The 7,848-nt window shown below is 42.3% G+C and overlaps 1 protein-coding gene across 1 annotated transcript in view; it reads right to left on the reverse strand.

The window, feature by feature from the left end:
* The window catches only part of LOC311132587 (adhesion G protein-coupled receptor L3-like), a gene marked incomplete at both ends in the record, with an annotated part of 141,346 nt that overhangs the window by 91,547 nt on the left and 41,951 nt on the right, over window positions 1-7,848 (reverse strand). The gene's annotated exons all lie outside the window — the stretch shown is intronic.

A 7,848-nucleotide genomic window follows, 5' to 3' on the forward strand; every position in this document is an offset into this window, starting at 1 on the left:
TGAGCGCTCTGGAGCAGGTTTTCATCAAGGATCTCTCTGTCCTTTGCTCCGTTCATCTTTCTCTCGATCCCGACTAGTCTCCCAGTCCCTGCCACTGAAAAACATCCCCCCTAGTAAAATAAAGAAAAACCCTTGAATGAGTAGGTGTGTCCAAACTTTTCACTGGTAGTGTATATATATATATATACTGTCAGGTCCATAAGTATTTGGACAGTGACACACTTTGTATTATTTTGGCTCTGTACACCACCACAATGGATTTGAAAGGAAAAAATCAAGATGTGCTTTAAGTGTGTCTTTAATTTAAGGGTTTTGTCAAAATTAAACCATTTTCATACATAGCCCCCCAATTTTAGGGGCTCAAAAGTAATTGGAAAAACTTACATAATCATAAAATAAATCAAATCCTTTGCAGTCATTGACTGCCTGAAGTCTGGAACCCATAGACATCACCAGATGCTGGGTATCTTCCCTGGTGATGCTCTGCCAGGCCTTTACTGCAGCTGTCTTCAGTTCCTGCTTGTTCTTGGGGCGTTTTGGCTTCAGTTTTGCCTTCAGCAAGTGAAATACATGCTCAATTGGATTCATGTCAGGTGATTGACTTGGACATTGCAGAACATTCTACTTTTTTGCCTTAAAAAAGTATTGGGTTGCTTTTGCAGTCTGCACTGTGAAGCGCCATCCAATGAGTTTTGAAGCATTTGGCTGAATCTGAGCAGATAATATAGCTCTAAACACTTCAGAATTCATCCTGCTGCTTTTGTCAGCAGTCACATCATCAATAAGTACAAGGGAACCCGTTCCATTGGCAGCCATACATGCCCACGCCATAACACTACCTCCACCATGCTTCACAGATGTGGTGGTATGTTTCGTATCATGAGCAGTTCCTTCACTTCTGCATACTCTTCTCTTCCCATCATTCTGGAACCAGTTGATCTTTGTATCATCTGTCCATAGGATGTTGTTCCAGAACTGTACAGACTTTTTTAGATGTTTTTTGGCAAACTCTAATCTGGTCTTCCTGTTTTTGAGGCTTAAAAATGGTTTACATATTGTGGTAAACCCTCTGTATTTACTCTGTTGAAGTCTTCTCTTGATTGTTGACTTTGACACAGATACACCTACCTCCTGGAGGGTGTTCTTGATCTGGCCAACTGTTGTGAAAGGGTTTTTCTTCACATGGGAAATAATTATTCTGTCATCCACCACAGTTGTTCTTCCAGGCCTTTTGGTGTTCCTGACCTCACCAGTGCGTTCTTTCTTTTTAAGAATGTACCAAATAGTTGATTTGGCCACACCTAATATTTTTGCTATCTCTCTGATGGGTTTGTTTAGATTTTTCAGCCTAATGATGGCTTGCTTCACTTGCAGTGACAGCTCTTTTGGACTTCATATTGAGGGTTAACAGCAACAGATTCCAAATGCAAATGCCACACTTGAAATCAACTCTATACCTTTTATCTGCTTACTGGTAGATGGACTTATGAGGGAATAACACACACCTGGCCATGGAACAGCTGAGCAGCCAATTGTCCAATTACCTTTGCTGCCTTAAAAAGGGGGGGACTGCTGTGCTGTAATTCCTACACCGTTTAACCGATTTGGATGTAAATACCCTCAAATTAAAGCTGCACTTTCAGCTCATATTCATTATTTAATTTCAACTCCAATATCATGTCATAGACAGCTAAAATAATAATAATGTCCAAATATATATATATATATATACAGTGGGGGAAAAAAGTATTTAGTCAGCCACCAATTGTGCAAGTTCTCCCACTTAAAAAGATGAGAGAGGCCTGTAATTTTCATCATAGGTACACGTCAACTATGACAGAGAAAATGAGGAAAAAAAATCCAGAAGATCACGTTGTAGGATTTTTAATGAATGTATTTGCAAATTATGGTGGAAAATAAGTATTTGGTCAATAACAAAAGTTTCTCAATACTTAGTTATATACCCTTTGTTGGCAATGACACAGGTCAAACGTTTTCTGTGGTGTTCTTTGGATGCAACTCAGCATTCTTTGTCCTGCAAACACGACGAGTTTAGTTTTTACCAAAAAGTTATATTTTGGTTTCATCTGACCATATGACATTCTCCCAATCCTCTTCTGGATCATCCAAATGCACTCTAGCAAACTTCAGACGGGCCTGGACATGTACTGGCTTAAGCAGGGGGACACGTCTGGCACTGCAGGATTTGAGTCCCTGGCGGCGTAGTGTGTTACTGATGGTAGGCTTTGTTCCTTTGGTCCCAGCTCTCTGCAGGTCATTCACTAGGTCCCCCCGTGTGGTTCTGGGATTTTTGCTCACCGTTCTTGTGATCATTTTGACCCCACGGGGTGAGATCTTGCGTGGAGCCCCAGATCGAGGGAGATTATCAGTGGTCTTGTATGTCTTCCATTTCCTAATAATTGCTCCCACAGTTGATTTCTTCAAACCAAGCTGCTTACCTATTGCAGATTCAGTCTTCCCAGCCTGGTGCAGGTCTACAATTTTGTTTCTGGTGTCCTTTGACAGCTCTTTGGTCTAGGCCATAGTGGAGTTTGGAGTGTGACTGTTTGAGGTTGTGGACAGGTGTCTTTTATACTGATAACAAGTTCAAACAGGTGCCATTAATACAGGTAACGAGTGGAGGACACAGGAGCCTCTTAAAGAAGATGTTACAGGTCTGTGAGAGCCAGAAATCTTGCTTGTTTGTAGGTGACCAAATACTTATTTTCCAACATAATTTGCAAATAAATTCATTAAAAATCCTACAATGTGATTTTTCTGGAAAGTTTTTTTCTCATTTTGTCTGTCATAGTTGACATGTACCTATGATGAAAATTACAAGCCTCTCTCATCTTTTTAAGTGGGAGAACTTGCACAATTGGTGGCTGACTAAATCCTTTTTTTCCCCACTGTATATACACACACAGTGGCTTGCAAAAGTATTCACCCCCCTTAGCATTTTTCCTATTTTGTTGCCTTACAACCTGGAATTAAAATGGATTTTGAGGGGGGTTGTATCATTTGATTTACACAACATGCCTACTATTTTTTGGGGTGAAACAAACAAGAAATAAGACCAAAAAAACAGAAAACTTCAACGTGCATAACTATTCACCCCCCCGAAGCCAATACTTTGTAGAGCCACCTTTTGCAGCAATTACATCAGCAAGTCTCATGGGGTATGTCTCTATAAGCTTGGCACATCTAGCTACTGGGATTTTTGCCCATTCTTCATGGCAAAACTGCTCCAGCTCCTTCAAGTTGGATGGGTTCTGCTGGTGTACAGCAATCTTTAAGTCATACCACATATTCTCAATTGGATTGAGGTCTGGGCTTTGACTAGGCCATTCCAAGACATTTAAATGTTTCCCCTTAAACCACTCGAGTGTTGCTTTAGCAGTATGCTTAGGGTCATTGTCCTGCTGGAAGGTGAACCTCCATCCAAGTCTCAAATCTCTGGAAGACTGAAACAGGTTTCCCTCAAGAATGTCCCTGTATTTAGAGCCATCATTCTTTTTATTTGTTTTTTCCTGTGAAGAACATTGTGTTGCATTCCATGTCTGAAATGTGCTGTATAAATAAAGATTGATTTGATATGGCCGCAGCAAGACAGAAACATAATAGTGGTTGAAAGTTTGGAGCTCTCTGAGCCGAACCACTGTTTCTGACAGATGGAGAAGCAGTCTGTCATCCACCCTCCTCTACCCCGCTACACTGAGTGTGTTGTGCTGCTTGAGTGCATCCCTCTCGGCTCTCTCTCGGCTCTCTCTCGGCTCTCTCTCTCTCTCTGCTCTCTCTCGGCTCTCTCTCTCTCTCTCTCTCTCTCTCTCTTGGCCCATTCCACCTGACAGAGCTGGTGTAACTGAGTCAGGTTTGTAGGCCTCCTTGCTCGCACACGCTTTTTCAGTTCTGCCCACAAATCTTCTATATGATTGAGGTCAGGGCTTTGTGATGGACACTCCAATACCTTGACTTTGATGTCCTTAAGCCATTTGGCCACAACTTTGGAAGTATGCTTGGGGCCATTGTCCATTTGGAAGACCCATTTGCGACCAAGCTTTAACTTCCTGACTGATGTCTTAAGATGTTGCTTCAATATATCCACATAATTTCCCTTCCTCATGATGCCATCTATTTTGTGAAATGCACCAGACCCTCCTGCAGCAAAGCACCCCGACTGCATGATGCTGCCACCCCCGTGTCTCACGGTTGGGATGGTGTTCTACGGCTTGCAAGCCCCACCCCCCTTTTTCCACCAAACATAAGGATGGTCATTATGGCCAAACAGTTCTATTTTTGTTTCATCAGACCAGAGGACATTTCTCCAAAAAGTAAGATCTTTGTCCCCATGTGCAGTTGCAAACCGTAGTCTGGCTTTTTTATGGCGGTTTTGGAGCAGTGGCTGCTTTCTTGCTCAGCGGCCTTTCAGGTTATATAGATATAGGACTCGATTTACTGTGGATATAGATACTTTTGTACCAGTTTCCTCCAGCATCTTCACAAGGTCCTTTGCTGTTGTTCTGGGATTGATTTGCACTTTTCGCACCAAAGTACGTTCACCTCTAGGAGACAGAACACGTCTCCTTCTTGAACGGTATGACAGCTGCGTGGTACCATGGTGGTTATACTTTTTGTACTATTGTTTGTACAGATGAACGTGGTACCTTCAGGCATTTGGAAATTGCTCCCAAGGATGAACCAGACTTGTGGAGGTCTACAAAAATTTTTCTGAGGTCTTGGCTGATTTTTTTCATTTCCCCATGATGTCAAGCAAAGAGGCACTGAGTTTGAAGGTAGGCCTTGACATACATCCACAGGTACACCTCCAATAGACTCAAATGATGTCAATTAGCCTATCATAAGCCATGACATAATTTTCTGGAATTTTCCAAGCTGTTTAAAGGCACAGTCAACTTAGTGTATGTAAACTTCTGTGATACATTGAATTGTGATACAGTGAATTATAAGTGAAATAATCTGTCTGTAAACAATTGTTGGGAAATTACTTGTGTCATGCACAAAGTAGATGTCCTAACCGCCTTACCAAAACTATAGTTTGCTAACAAGAAATTTGTGGAGTGGTTGAAAAACGAGTTTTAATGACTCCAACCTAAGTGTATGTAAACTTCTGATTTCACTAAATCACTAATACAGTCAAATAATTTAACCGTGGAGCTAAAATCCTCTGGTGACACAGAAATGTAATGTTGTGTACCATCTGCGTCGCAGTGAAAATGTATGTTGTGCTTTCTGATAGCGCTGCCAAGGGGTAACATATAAAAACGGAACAGTACCGGACCGAAAAATCAAACCTTGTGGAACGCCACATTTGATATGAATTTTCTCTGAGTTATGTTCACCAAGGGTGACAAAAAACTCTCGACCGGTTAAATAGGTCCTAAACCAATGAAGAACTGGACCATAGAGGCCAACCCACCTCTCCAGTCTGTCCAGAAGGACATCATGGTCAACAGTGTCGAATGAGGCACTTAAATCCAAGAGTACAAGGACAGAGAGCTGTTTGGCATCTGTGTTGGCTCTAAGATAATTTACCATTTTAACTAAGGCTGTCTCTGTGCTGTGGTGGGCCCGAAAACCAGATTGTAATTTTACAAAAAATAATTTAGCTGTTTGAACACCGATTTCTCCAGAATTTTGCTTAAGAATGTGAGGTTGGAGATTGGTCGAAAATTGCTAAGAGCTGAAGAATCTAGATTACTTTTCTTCAGAAGAGGTTTCACCATAGCAGTTTTTAGTGCAGTGGGGAAACTGCCTGTGAACACGGAGTGATTAACAATATCTTGCACTTCTTTTGATATGCAATTAAATACTGTTTTGAAGAAGGTGGTGGGGATAGGATTGAGAAGGCAGGTAGAAGGCTTAAGTTGTGATATCACTTTCCTGAGCATGTCTGTGTCAACCAGGGAAAATAAATCCATGGTGCCTTTGCATGGTAGGCTAGGGCAGTGGTTCCCAACCTTTTTCGGTTACTGAACCACCAAGTACATTTTGCTCTGCCCAGAATACCCTTGAATAATACCCTGTATAACACTTTGTGACATCTGTTGATGTAAAATGGGCTTTATAAATACATTTGATTGAAATTTGATTGGTTTGCGGGGGTAGGATTTATCACGCCATCAATGGTCGAGAAGAGCTCTCTCGAATTATTCTGATTATTAGTGATCAAGTTAGAAAAATGAGCCCGTCTGGCATTTCTAATTGCCTTGTTATATATCCCAAGTTGCTCTCTCAGAATATCATAATGGACCTGCAATTTCTCTTTCATTTATTAGTTTCCTCACTCATTTGGATGTGGCCTTTTTCAACTTGAGCTATGGCATCAATGGTTGCCCTTAATTTGCTTTTAAAGTTATCAACTAAATCATCACAAGAGGAAGGCATAATAGGTGATGGAGTATTGTTCATACACTCAATAAAATCTGTAGCAACTTCAGAGGTAAGATAGCATTTCTTAATAATGCGTTCAGTATTACCCTGTGGTATGGGCAACAAGGTAGTAAAATACACAGTGGTGATCAGATAAAGCAACATCAACAATAGAGGATATGTCAATAGAAAGCCCCTTGGTAATAAACCAGGTCCAGAATATAGCTGCAGTTATGGGTGGGCCCAGTAACATGTTGAATAAAGTCCATCGAGCTCAAAAGACTCATAAATTCAATGGCCTTGGAGTCAGTCTCTTTGTCAACATGAATATTAAAATCACCCAACACAATGATTTTATCATAGTTCTCAAGGCCAATAGACAATAGTTCAGAGAAATCAGTAAACAAAGTGGGGCAGTGCTTTGATGGCCTATACAGGGTTATGGCCAGCACTGGTGGCTGACATTTTAAACAGTATAGCATGATGCTCAAAATACCCAAAGTCATCAAATGAAATGTCCTTACAGCTGAAAGCATTAGTAAAAATAGAGGCTGTCCCCCCACCCTTTTTCCCTTTTCTGATAAGAGTATGAAAAGCTGTAGTCCGGGGGGGGGGGGGGGGGGGGGGGGGGTAGGCTTCAATAAGAGCGGCACTACGGTCTGATGACAGCCATGTTTCAGTGAGAAACATGCAATCAACTTTGCGCTCAGTAATGAGGTCATTCACAATAAAGGATTTACGCCTTGATAAGTTCCTTTCCTGAGGATGGCTCACCCCTCACAGTTCTGGGGGACTTTAACCTCCCTACGTCTACCTTTCACTCATTTCTCTCTGCCTCCTTCTTTCCACTCCTCTCCTCTTTTGACCTCACCCTCTCACCATCCCCCCCTTCTCACAAGGCAGGCAATTCCCTTGAACTCATCTTTACTAGATGCTGTTCTTCTACTAATCTCACTGCAACTCCCCTCCAAGTCTCCGACCACTACTTTGTATCCTTTTCTCTCTCGCTCTCCTCCAACACTACTCACTCTGCCCCTACTCAGATGGTAATGCGCCGTCGCAACCTTCGCTCTCTCTCTCCCACTACTCTCTCCTCTTCCATCCTATCATCTCTTCCCTCTGCTCAATCCTTCTCCCTCCAATCTCCTGATTCTGCCTCCTCCACCCTCCTCTCCTCCCTTTCTGCATCCTTTGACTCTCTATGTCCCCTATCGTCCCGGCCGGCTCGGTCCTCCCCTCCTGCTCCGTGGCTTGACGACTCATTGCGAGCTTACAGAACAGTTCTCCGGGCAGCCGAGCGGAAATGGAGGAAAACTAGACTCCCTGCAGACCTGGCATCTTTTCACTCCCTCCTCTCTACATTTTCTTCCTCTGTTTCTGCTGCTAAAGCCACTTTCTACCACTCTAAATTCCAAGCATCTGCCTCTAACCCTAGGAAGCTCTTTGCCACCTTCTACT

Source organism: Coregonus lavaretus (genome assembly GCF_964263955.1).
Source record: "Coregonus lavaretus genome assembly, chromosome: 7".
Lineage (NCBI taxonomy): Eukaryota > Metazoa > Chordata > Actinopteri > Salmoniformes > Salmonidae > Coregonus > Coregonus lavaretus.